Source organism: Hyperoodon ampullatus, assembly GCF_949752795.1.
Source record: "Hyperoodon ampullatus genome assembly, chromosome: 12".
Classification (NCBI taxonomy): Eukaryota; Metazoa; Chordata; class Mammalia; order Artiodactyla; family Ziphiidae; genus Hyperoodon; species Hyperoodon ampullatus.
Window position 1 is genome coordinate 53,602,819 of NC_136925.1, and position 13,007 is coordinate 53,615,825.

At 41.4% G+C, this 13,007-nt stretch overlaps 1 protein-coding gene across 1 annotated transcript in view; it reads left to right on the plus strand.

The window, feature by feature from the left end:
* Positions 1-1,566: 1,566 nt before the first annotated feature.
* Positions 1,567-13,007, plus strand: part of NCOA7 (nuclear receptor coactivator 7) — a gene marked incomplete at both ends in the record, with an annotated part of 140,371 nt that continues 128,930 nt past the window's right edge. Inside the window, one exon of the mRNA XM_079716378.1 lies at positions 1,567-1,665. The remainder of the gene's footprint in view (positions 1,666-13,007) is intronic.

Consider the following 13,007-nt stretch of genomic DNA (forward strand, 5'->3'; position numbering starts at 1 on the left):
TCATCTTGGATTTCAAAATCATCAAAGAAGTGTGAGAGCAGCTCACTTTCTCTGGTGATCCCAAACCATGTTCTTCTGATTCAATGAAATCAGCTCTTTATACCTTAGAAGCCTAATTTTCCCTTGGAAATAATTTGCAAATAACATAATGAATGCCTAAAGAAAAAAGAGTAAAATACCCAGTTCTTCACATTCAAACCAGAAAGATGTAAACCTGAGGTCCAATTTTATACATGCTCAGTATATCATGGGCGGTTATTCCATATTTTGCAAGATTATATAGCATGACCACTTGCAACTGAAATCCCAAAGCCATCACTGTTAAATGCTTCCCTGAGTCTTCCACGAGAGGCTGTTACAGTTTAAGCAGCATCAACAAGCCAGAGGAGGCCGCTATCTAGTGTGCCTGTGTGTCTGGCCTGTGACACACCAATGTTATCGCACCAGCTGCAGGCTCAACCATGAAGTTGTTTTCTGTGCGGAAGGGTAAACCTCACGGCCAAATCCTCCTAGTCATCTTGCAGTGCTGGTCATGGGACCGTAGAAGGAACAGCTCCCAGATGGGGATGGGAAGCTCACAGGCACTGCCCCGCAGCTGATGCAAATCTTCCCAACCCAGGCTCTCTCGGTTCTTTGCCAAGAGTCGTCCTGGGGGGCTGAATTGCTACGTCCCTATTGCTGTAATGATAGCAACTTGGCAGCATCCGGGATGCTGTGCCTAGGATGGGAGCGGGACGGGGGAGGAGATGGTGGGCCCCTTTGAGAAACACAACGCCGTTAAGGACAGAAGGATGAATTTACTGTGACCAGTGGTCCCCTAACTGGAAGGAAACTCAAGGCTTTAAAGCTCGGGGAGACACTCTTTAACTCCAGCTCTGCTCTCTGAGCCTTATTCCCACGAACAGTGGTGGCCACAGCGAGCCAGCTGTAGGAGATGCTGCCCGGGGAGAGGTAAGAAGACCCTCTCAGGCTTAGCCGCCGGGCGTCCGACCGCCGTAGTCGCAACGAGCTTGCTCCCGGGAGGCGTCACAAAGGGCTGAGGCCTGCGGAGGCCTCGCGCGCAGCTCTCCGGGGCGGAGCCGCCGGGCTCGGGCTGTGGCTGCGCCGGGGCAGCGGAGGCTGCAGCCGCCAAGGGGTGGCGCGGCTGCCCAGACCGCCAGCTCGGAGGTCGCCGGGACAGGGAGGACGCCGCAGCTGCAGCCCGAGCGGCCGAGCGGAGCCGCCGAGCTCCCCGACCCCCGCCGCAGCGGAGGGCCGCAGAGCGTGGCGCGGGCCGGGCGGAGCTAGAGGTGGGCGTCTGCACCGCGTCGCGCCACCCGCTGCTCCCCGCCTCCGGCCGGGCCCGGCAGCCTGTAGTGGCCGATGTCCTGACCGCGGGTGCATCTGCAGGGTTGGCTAGGCACCGCGCCTGGGGAAAGGCCTGAGGAGTCCCCGCGGCGGCCGCGTCCAGTAGCACCGGACGCCGGTCCCCCGGGGCACGCGCCTGGGCGCTCCTCCCTCCTGCCTCAGAACCGCGTCACCGCAAGGTCCTCCCCCGACCCCTCCTCCCACCCACCCTGGAGGATGCGCTCCCAGGCGCCGAGCGGCAGAGGCCACCGCTCCCAGAAATGCGTGCACCGGCTCCCTTTTTCCCGGACCCGGAGAGCCGGCGCCCCCGCCCTGTAGGTAAGTAGGTGAGGCGGGGACTAGCCCTCGCAGCCGCCCGCTGCTGATGCTGCCGCTGTGTAGGGGCGGGGGGCCGGGGCCAGGACCCGCCAAACTTGCCTCCCGCTGGAGCTCGGTGCTGCGCTCGGAGGTGTCCTAATGGCGCTGGGCGCAGCCCCCTGTTAACCTGACAACCTCTTCCTGAGCTCGGGAGGCCCAGTTGTGGCGAAGGAGAGCTTGACCCTTCCCCGCCCACACCCTGGGCCCGGTGGGGTGCGCGCTTCGGGCAGGGGTGGAGAGGATGTGTTGCTGTGTGGATTATTGGGGGGTGAAGGGAGAAATACCGTTGAATTTTCAGCAGCTCAGGTGGAAATATGTCACCGTATTTTTTCGGCTTGATGAACAGATGCGTTCTTCCTGTTCTCTCTCAATATGTAGCCACACATAGCGTTATTTCAGCGGCATAGAGAAGTCACTGTGGATTTTTGTGTATTTCAGAGTTGGCAGGCTGATATATAAAATTGATGTCTCCAACCCTTACAGTCAACATCTTAGGGCCAGTTAGAGAAGGCTCCTCTAGGAGTCAAATATTCAAGAGATAGATGAGGCTGAGGAATTCTTGTGCTGCCTACTTGGGAGCCTTCGGCTTTCGTGAAGAGCGTGGCAAGTTTGATACAGGTGTAGGGAGTTGAGAATCTGCTGGAAGGATGCACGGAGTCGGCCAGCAGAGGCAGCCTTGGGCGCAGCCTAGCTTCCAACTAGATAGATGTTAATAAGGTCTGTATTTCTGAGAAACTGGTTATAAATTCCTTCTTCTCTCCCAAGTGTAAAGTTCATACATCAGAGCTTCTGGGGAAGATTATCTCTTCACAGGCTATCATTTTTAAATTTCGTATTAAGCAATAAGGTTTAGAGTTTTGGAAAGTGGATCATTGTAAGCGCCAGTTTTATTAACGTATTAAGGTTTAGAGCTTTGGAAAATGAACCGGTGTAAACTCCAGGAGGACAGTGTCTTCGTCTTGTTCAGTCCTGTAATCCCCTAGTCTGATGAATAGTGGGCGCTCATTAGTTATTTGTTGAATGAACTGTGTTTCAAGCTTCATCTAAAGACAATTTAGGATTAAAATGTGTTTTCCTGTGGCCTTTGAAGTTTAACTGGATTTTAAAAATTACTTCTTTGTATAAATAGTCAAATTCGGTTATCCCAGCATTTAAGTTGAATTTTGACATTTTTAAGACCATATGTTATCCTTCTTTAATGTTATTAAATAAGGTAATTCTCCCCAACTCTTAATATAAGCTAATTTCATTTCTAAGCTTGCAATTTTTTTTCTAATTGGTAATCAAACTTATTTTAATTAAACTCTAAAACACAATTAAAAAGTACAATTCATGTTTAAAGGAAATTCTAGGTTACTCCAGAGGTAACAATGATTTGGTTAATAAGTGACATATTAACTCATTTTAGAGTTGAGTTGTTGTGGTTGACCTAATTATAATGCATTTATTACAGGTAAAAGTGGAAATAAAGCATTTAGAAGTGTCTGTGATTCCTAAATGATTCAAAATACATGGCATAGATACACATTTTCAACTGCATGGTTTTCCTCAGTATATAAACATATCAGTTTTCAAGTTTGACACCCAGGGCGGTTGTGACATTGCAGGTTTGGAAGGTTTGGTGCCTCTCTGCTTTTAAATCTTATGTTATCTTGAAATAAGGATAACTGCATCACATTCCATTTGCTTTATTTTTGCACTGTGATACAATATTTCCTGTTTTGTTTTTATTTTCCTGTTATGTAAGTTTTCTGAGTCAGTATTAACCTTTTTCCAATCACTTTGTTTAACAGAATTATCTGGGAGTGGTCCAGTCACTTATTTTCTTTCTTTCTCTTTTGTCATTTTAATACCTCTTCACTATCCTTACTACATATTACCCAAAAGACTTATTTTCACAAAACTATGGTAAGCCCTAGTTTATTACTATTGCTTCTCCAGCCTACTTGGGCTCTTCCTAGATGGTGAGGAAATAACACTTTTATGTAAAAGGTAGTGAGATTGGGGGAACCAGCAGTGGGAGGGAGCTTATGAAAAATATGTTATGATTTATTCAAACAGAGCAAAAATTCTCCCACGAAATAAAGCTAATTACATTTTACACATCTTATATTTGTAGTCAAGGATATTGAGCAGTTAATTTATATGGTTCTTCCTTGCTCACTTTAAACTTCTCAAAAGAGCCCTCCTCTGTGGTTACAGTAAACTCTCTTTACTTTGTTGCAGATAATAAACACTTATTTGTTCATTTGACAAAGAGAAGTCGAGCGCTTGACTGTGCTGGCACTCTTGACCTTGAAATCAGTTCCTAATGTCAGAATGGAAGAGGCATTTTTCTGTGTGTGTCCTGCATCCAAATGCGTAGCGCCCCTGCAATTGAATGACTCACTACCTGGGTCCTGACAAGTGAGCCCCCCCCCCCGGTACCCTGACTCCACATGCACCACTGGAATGAAATCCTAAGACCTAGATTTACTCTAACTTTTCTATATCTTTCCTAAGCTTTTATTACCAAACCCCCGTCCCTTTCTCACTAAATGTCCCTTACTGTCCATTTTTTATCCCACCGTTTTTTATCCCAGCCCATGATTTTTGTTGTTGTTGTTTACATCCAGTAAGATCCACTCAATTCACATATGTTAGAACCAAAATTGTTATGGTTGCAGAGAAAGTATAGAAAAGAAAATTTGTATAACCTTGAATTTCAAATATAGGGAACTAGTGGATGAAGAATAATTGTTGTGTACTAATCTCCCTTTAAAAATGGTAATGAATGCCAGAGATAATGAATTGTCTGCCCATAAATTTGACCAGAAGCTTAATTGAAAGAAATGTTTATAGAGAGTTGGCTGAACAAAGGCCATGATGTCCACCCGTGCCCCTCCAATTCTAGGTGTTACGCCAGGAGTCTAGCCAGATCTTCAGAAACTGTATACTTTCGTTACCTTGTTTTGCATCCTTTGCACCCCTCCCCCCAAATTCTGCTCCCACTGAAGCATTCTATTAATAAAGACAGTCACAAGAAACCTACTGTTATGTTACTTAAGAGATGTGGTTATTAAGGTAATAGTTCCTTCTACAGCTCCTGCTTGAAGACTCTTGCAAGAAATTCCATTCAACTCTAAATGCCAAAGAAAAGCTTTACTTCCCCTTAACAATTATGGAGCGTCCATTTTTCATCATGCAAAAATAGAATTAGATAGTCGATTATATTTCCCTTTCTGATTTGGCAACTAGGAAACACAGAGTCAAATTTACAACTTAATTTTAATAACCCTGTAAAAACCTATGGCGTATTATTGCTGTTCTGACTTTCCCTTTGGTTTTGAATTTCTGTTCTACCTTGTTTTTTTTTTTCTTCTGATTTTTTTAACCTAAGTATATTTTCCCATTTTATTGAATTTATTAAGCTGACTCACATCTTTTGTAGAACAAGGAAAAGTATAAAACATAAAACCAATAAATGGAAACGTGCAGAATTGATCTATGGATACAGTATGTTTTGATTAACAAGTTTAATAGGTTCCATTAAATATGCTTTGATCAACTATTGCAAGTTTAGTATATTTACTCTTGTATAGCCAAATGGAAAACAATGTTACATAGTTTGGCAAAACTAAGATCCACTTATTTTTTTTAACTATTAAATTTATGTCTACTATTGACTAATTTAAAATTGGTAAAACCATTCAGTTTAAGTCAGTTCTGGATTGACCAGGAGATTCATTCTATTTAATTTAAAAAAAAAAAAGTCATTTTTAGCCAAAGGGCTAGCCTAAATTAGCTTAACACTCACCACACTGTACCTCACATCTGACCTCTTTCACATCAGTAATTTATTTGATTCATCTTTGTTTTAATAAATCATAGAGATTCTTCCTTGAGCCTCTTTTATTCACCATAAAATTTAAAAGATTGAGCTCCCTGAGTTAATTGATCAGACTTTCTTCATTCTGGTATTTTGACAACTACCTGTTAAGTTGGTTGAATTTAACCATGTAAATAGTTTTTTACATCTGTATGGTGTCAACTTCATTTTCATACATTTATCACCCCGGTCCACAGAGAGACTGGCCCTTCTCAAGGGATAGTCACTGGTGCAGTCCAGGAGCTTTTGAGGTAAAAATAATCTGAATTCAAAAGTGCAACTTGAAACATTGAGGAGGGGATTTGGAGAGAGATGTGGGCAAATTTTTACATAGAGGCATATCATTCTGGTAACCTCCAAGTCTTTTTTTAAAAAGCTTTATTTTTGTAGTAGGCAATACCTTCATGTGATTCAAAAGGTACATATGGGTAAACATTGAAAGGATTCTCTCTCATCCTCTTTCCTAGTTACCTGCTTCCCCTGTCCACTGGCAACCAGAGTTATCAGTTAATTGAGAATCCTCCAGTGACATTTTGTGCACATACAAGCAAATGTGAACATTCAGCCTGCCCCTTTGATCTCCTAATCATTTCTCTAATTGCCTTCTCTCCATTCCCACTGTTCTTGTTTGGTTCCTCATATGCTTTGGACTGTTGCCTGCACTTCACTTTCCCCTACATTTCAGCCAGTCTTCCTTCTAAACTTCCCTTTTCAGCCTTCTAAAGGATTCCCATCCTGCGCAGGAAGGAGTCCACCATGAGTCTTACTTAGCCTGGTCTCCTGGGCCCTGAGGAATTCACCTCTTGTCCCCTGCCTCTCCCTGTCAGGCATGTGGCTCACAGTTGTTCTGAACTTACCTCCCCATCCCCAATCACGGACCCTTTAAAAAAATCTGATGAAAGTTCATGGTCTCATCACACATGAAACACACCATTTTGCCTACATGTCCTTGTTTATGGATCCCAAGTTCAGAATCTCTATGTTGGTAACACAGAACTGTTTGTCACTTCCTGCACATGCGCTGCATATGATTTTTCTTCTCCATGCTGTTTCCTCTGCATGGAACACTCGGTCCTCCTACTTTCATTAGCAAGCCACACTCAGTTCTGGTGTCATCTCTAGGGGCCATTCTTGGTTGAGATTCTAGAAACTCATGGAGCCTTCCACATGTAATGTAGTATCCCAAGTAGCCTTCCATACTGGCAACAGGCATTTCTCATAAATAGCAAAATTGCCTTTCTAGTAAAAATTAATTATGATTTTGGATAACATGCTATGATTGGTCAAAGAAAAAAAAAAAGCCCAAGGTTGAAGCTTTTATTTAACTATTCATCCCTCCTCTACTCCGCTCCCCCCCATCCTCCGTCTGTATCATTTTCTTTAGCATCCCTACCTTACTTTACTAATTCTCTCCAAACATTGTGTTAACACTCATTTAAAAAAAAAAGTTCATATTTATTATGGCCCTCACCTAAGAGAGTGTTTTTTTTTGTTTTTTGTTTTTTGCCTCTGCCTCTGGGTTTGCCTCTGTAGTTGGTACATAAAGGAGTGAAACCCTCCGAGTATGGTGTTACTCTTAAAAATCGAAAGTATTAACCACCAACCCTGATGGATAACATGAACCATCTGGAGATAGTGCCCCATCCTACGAAGTGACTCCTAAGTATGTGAATATAGTATTTTTCTTTCCAAGCCAAGTAATCGGAGGGCGTCCTCTGTGCTTGATTTTTTTTTTTTACATTTTTATTGGAGTATAATTGCTTTACAATGGTGTGTTAGTTTCTGCTTTATAACAAAGTGAATCAGTTATACATATACATATGTTCCCATATCTCTTCCCTCTTACGTCTCCCTCCCTCCCACCCTCCCTATCCCACCCCTCTAGGTGGTCACAAAGCACCGAGCTGATCTCCCTGTGCTATGCGGCTGCTTCCCACTAGCTATCAACCTTATGTTTGGTATATATGTCCATGCCTCTCTCTCGCTTTGTCACAGCTTACCCTTCCCCCTCCCCATATCCTCAAGTCCATTCTCGAGTAGGTCTGTGTCTTTATTCCTGTCTTACCCCTAGGTTCTTCATGACATTTTGTTTTCTTAAATTCCATATATATGTGTTAGCATATGGTATTTGTCTTTCTCCTTCTGACTTACTTCACTCTGTATGACAGACTCTAGGTCTATCCACCTCATTACAAATAGCTCAATTTCATTTCTTTTTATGGCTGAGTAATATTCCATTGTATATATGTGCCACATCTTCTTTATCCATTCATCCGATGATGGACAGTTAGGTTGTTTCCATCTCCGGGCTATTGTAAATAGAGCTGCAATGAACATTTTGGTACATGACTCTTTTTGAATTATGGTTTTCTCAGGGTATATGCCCAGGAGTGGGATTGCTGGGTCATATGGTAGTTCTATTTGTAGTTTTTTAAGGAACCTCCATACTGTTCTCCATAGTGGCTGTACCAATTCACATTCCCACCAGCAGTGCAAGAGTGTTCCCTTTTCTCTACACCCTCTCCAGCATTTATTGTTTCTAGATTTTTTGATGATGGCCATTCTGACTGGTGTGAGGTGATATCTCATGTGCTTGATTTTATTGCAAAGTGCCTGACATGAGGTAAATTGCTGTTGACTGATTAACAGAGAATTTAGCCAGTAAGAATTTAATAGCATTTGTTCAGCACTGTTCCTGTGGAATCCTCTGACTAGTGGATGATTCTGATCACTAACCAAACTAGCCATGTAGAATAGGCAAAATCTGTAAGACTGCTCCATAGGTGTGAGATCCCTTGAAATCTTTCATTTTCCTTCTGTAATTCTGACCTCACTAAGCAAGCATCAAATTTGCTAATTTGTTTCCCCAGACATGTTGATAGGAGGAATTGAGTGTGTCTTGAGTAGCAGTAATGACTATTCCAGCCATCCAATAGGTACAGCCCCTGCTGTATGCTGTAAAGCACAGTTTCAGGCTATAAACTGTTGGGAGGGCTTGCTCAATCCTTATGGTCCCAGGCATTTACAGCTGAGGCCTCAGCCCTGGGTCCTGGTGACTCCCCCGAGGGATATTACTTGCTGGGCTCTAGGCTCCTACTGAAACAGCTAGTTAGCCACCCTCTGATATCTTCTAAAATAATTTCAATTTAACACACTTTAACTCTTTAAAAAGCATTCTAGGAAGGAATCGTTTTAGTCCATTTGGGCTGCTAGAACAGAATTCCATAGACTGGGTGGCTTATAAGCAGCAGAAATTTACTGCTCACATTTCTGGAGGCTGGAAGTCCAAGATCAGGGTGCCAGCATGGTCAGGTTCTAGTGAGAACCCTCTTTCAGGGTGTAGACCTTGGACTTCTTATTGTGTCCTCATCTAGTAGAAGGGGCTAGGGATCTCTCTGGGCTTCCTTAATGAGGGTACTAATCCCATGAGGGCGCTAATCCCATGAGGGTAGATCCCTCATGATCTAATCACCTCCTGAAGGTCCTACCTTATACCATCACCTAGAGCATTAGGTTTTCACCGTATGAATTTGTGGTGGGGATGGGGGACACAAACAATCTATACAGCAGGAATAGAAAATTCACAAAACAGGAACTACAAATGGCCAAAACATGAAAAAATATTCAACTTCATTGCATCAAATAAATGCAGACTATAATTAGATTGTAAAAGTCCATAACAATGCTGGCAAGTTGAAGTTGGGTCATTTTCCCTTTTCACAGATGGTAAGAGGTTATATGGGGGTATTATGCCTTTGATGGAGAGCAGTTCAACTCATAGAATCCCTTGGCACCCGTGATTCTGTTCTGAGTACATCCTGAAAAAATCAGAGATGAGGCTTAATTTCAGTGGTGAGCACATTGTCTCTGGAAGGCAGGTGGTATGGTAGATGGGTTAAAAGCAGGGATGCTGGAGCCTGTTGCCTGGCTTGGAGTCCTTTTCCACCGTTTGTCAGCTAGGTGAACTTAGGCAAGTTAATTTCTCCTTGATTTTCTCATCTGTGAAATGAAGATAATAATAGTATCCACCTCTCACATTGTATTGAGAATTAGATAAGTTAATATATGTAAAGCACTTGGAATTCTGTCACAGAGTAAGCAACTATATAAGTATTAGCTATTAGCAAGGTTGATATTGTAAAAATTGGAGACAAATCCAATAATGGAGTCTTTTTTGATAGTATACCAAACTGTACATACAAAAAGACCCTAATTTGATTTTAAAATTCAGCTTCATGGAAGAAAAGACAGGAAAGTGATAAAATATTGAGACTTTTGTCTCCATTGCTGGGATCATAGGCAATTTCTATTTTCACATTTTATTTGTTATCCATATATATTACAATGATAATTGTTAGAAGTAATTAAAATTAATATATCATAGGATTCTTATATTCTTGACTTTATCAGATGCATATTCATTTTGACATATTTTACTCTCTCTTCCTCTTTTCAAAGCTGCTAATATTTCACTTCCTCCACATCTTCACCCACACGCCTTCTGCTTGGTATTTTCTTGCATTTAGCTTGCTTGCTTGTTTTATGTATAGATCAGCCCCAAGGCTAGTTCCTCAAGAATAAGTAGAGTAAGTGAAATGATTTATGAGATTTTCATGGTGGTGGCTTTCTCTTGGAAATTTAAGCCAGAGAATGTTGCTTAGGTGATAATGGTACTGTATCCTCTCCACATTGCAGGCACTCAGGCGTATCTCCCACTCCTCACCTGCATAAACTCAGCACTTTAGTAGGGTCAGAGGGTCCTCAGTACCCCTCACGCACATGGGGTAATTCCTGCCTTCAGGCTTTTGGCTGCCCGCTCTATCTGAATTTCCTTACACATTTCTTCCTTTTGAAGCCAATATTCTGCACCAGGTTGATACTTAATTCCATCAACACTTTCCAAGACATCTGCTCTACCCCTAATTTCAGTTTATTTTGACACTTAACTATTTGTACTGCAAAATTTTTTTTACATCTTTATTGGAGTATAATTGCTTTACAATGGTGTGTTAGTTTCTGCTTTATAACAAAGTGAATCAGCTATACATATACATACATCTCCATATCTCCTCCCTCTTGCATCTCCCTCCTACCCTCCCTATCCCACCTCTCTAGGTGGGCACAAAGCACCGAGCTGATCTCCCTGTGCTATGTAGCTGCTTCCCACTAGCTATCTATCTTACATTTGGTAGTGTATATATGTCCATGCCACTCTCTCACTTCGGCCCAGCTTACCCTTCCCCCTCCCCATGTCCTCAACTCCATTCTCTACATCTGTATCTTTATTCCTGTCCTGCCCCTAGGTTATTCAGAGCCTTTTTTTTTTTTTTTTTTAGATTCCATATATATGTGTTAGCATATGGTATTTGTTTTTCTCTTTCTGACTTACTTCACTCTGTATGACAGTCTCTAGGTCCATCCACCTCACTACAAATACTCCATTTTGTTTATTTTTATGGTTGAGTAATATTCCATTGTATATATGTGCCACATCTTCTTTATCCATTCATCTGCTGATGGACATTTAGGTTGCTTACATGTCCTGGCTATTGTAAATAGAGCTGCAATGAACATTGTGCCACATGACTCTTTTTGAATTATGGTTTTCTCAGGGTATATGTCAGGTAGTGGGATTGCTGAAGTCATTCTATTTTTAGTTTTTTAAGGAACCTCCATACTGTTCTCCATAGTGGCTGAATCAATTTACATTCCCACCAACAGTGCAAGAGGGTTCCCTTTTCTCCACACCCTCTCCAGCATTATTGTTAGTAGTTTTTTTGATGATGGCCATTCTGACCAGTGTGAGGTGGTACCTCATTGTAGTTTTGATTTGCATTTCTCTAATGATTAGTGTTCTTGAGCATCCTTTCATGTGTTTGTTGGCAATCTGTATATCTTCCTTGGAGAAATGTCTATTTAGGTCTTCTGCCTATTTTTAGATTGGGTTGTTTGTTTTTTTGTTATTGAGCTGCATGAGCTGCTTGTATACTTTGGAGATTAATCCTTTGTCAGTTACTTCATTTGCAAATATTTTCTCCCATTCTGAGGGTTGTCTTTTCGTCTTGTTTATGGTTTTCTTTGCTGTGCAAAAGCTTTTAAGCTTCATTAAGTCCCATTTGTTTATTTTTGTTTTTATTTCCATTTCTCTAGGAGGTGGGTCAAAAAGGATCTTGCTCTGATTTATGTCATAGAGTGTTCTGCCTATAGAGTTTTATAGTGTCTTGCCTTAAATTTAGGTCTTTAATCCATTTTGAGTTTATTTTCGTGTATGGTGTTAGGAAGTGTTCTAATTTCATTCTTATATATGTAGGTGTCCAGTTTTCTCAGCGTGACTTATTGAAGAGGCTTTTTCTCCATTGTATATTCTTGCCTCCTTTATCAAAGATAAGGTGACCATTATGTGTGTGGGTTTATCTCTGGGCTTTCTATCCTATTCCATTGATCTATATTTCTATTTTTGTGCCAGTACCATACTGTCTTGATTACTGTAGCTTTGTAGTATAGTCTAAAGTCAGGGAGCCTGATTCCTCCAGTTCCATTTTTCTTTCTCAGGATTGCTTTGGCTATTCGGGGTCTTTTGTGTTTCCATACAAATTGTGAAATATTTTGTTCTAGTTCTGTGAAAAATGCCTTTGGTAGTTTGATAGGGGTTGCATTGAATCTGTAGTTTGCCTTGGGTAGTATAGTCATTTTCACAATATTGATTCTTCCAATCCAAGAACATGGTATATGTCTCCATCTGTTTGTATCATCTTTAATTTCTTTCATCAGTGTGTTATAGTTTTCTGCATACAGGTCTTTTGTCTCCTTAGGTAGGTTTATTCCTAGGTATTTTATTCTTTTTGTTGCAGTGGTAAATGGGAGTGTTTCCTTAATTTCTCTTTCAGATTTTTCATCAGTAGTGTATAGGAATGCAAGATTTTTCTGTGCATTAATTTTGTATCTTGCTGCTTTACCAAATTCATTGATTAGTTCTAGTAGTTTTCTGGTAGCATCTTGTACTGAAAATTAAATATAGGCTTGCTTTATGACTTAGTTGTTCTTACAGTTAGCTGGTAGGGGTTGTGTTTTGTACTACTCTATGCCCTTCAGGTTTCTAGCACATGGTTGTGCACATGCATGCACATGGAACACAAGAAGAATTCATGTTGTTGTGTTGATAACATTCTTAGGAGATGGTTTATGAGTTTTCTGTTCCATCTTCCTCTTTGCCCATCTTTCTCATTCTTTTATTTTCAAGATCAGAATGTTGTATCATTTGGTTCTCTCAGTCTTACAGATATTTGCCTGAAATTTTGATAATAGATTTTCATTCCTAAAGTCTAAAAACTAAAGGACTCAATTGCAAAGAACATCACAGTTACTAAATGCATTTACAATTAGGGTCCAGTAATATACAGACTAATCCAAGTTGCAAGGATAACTATCATCAGCT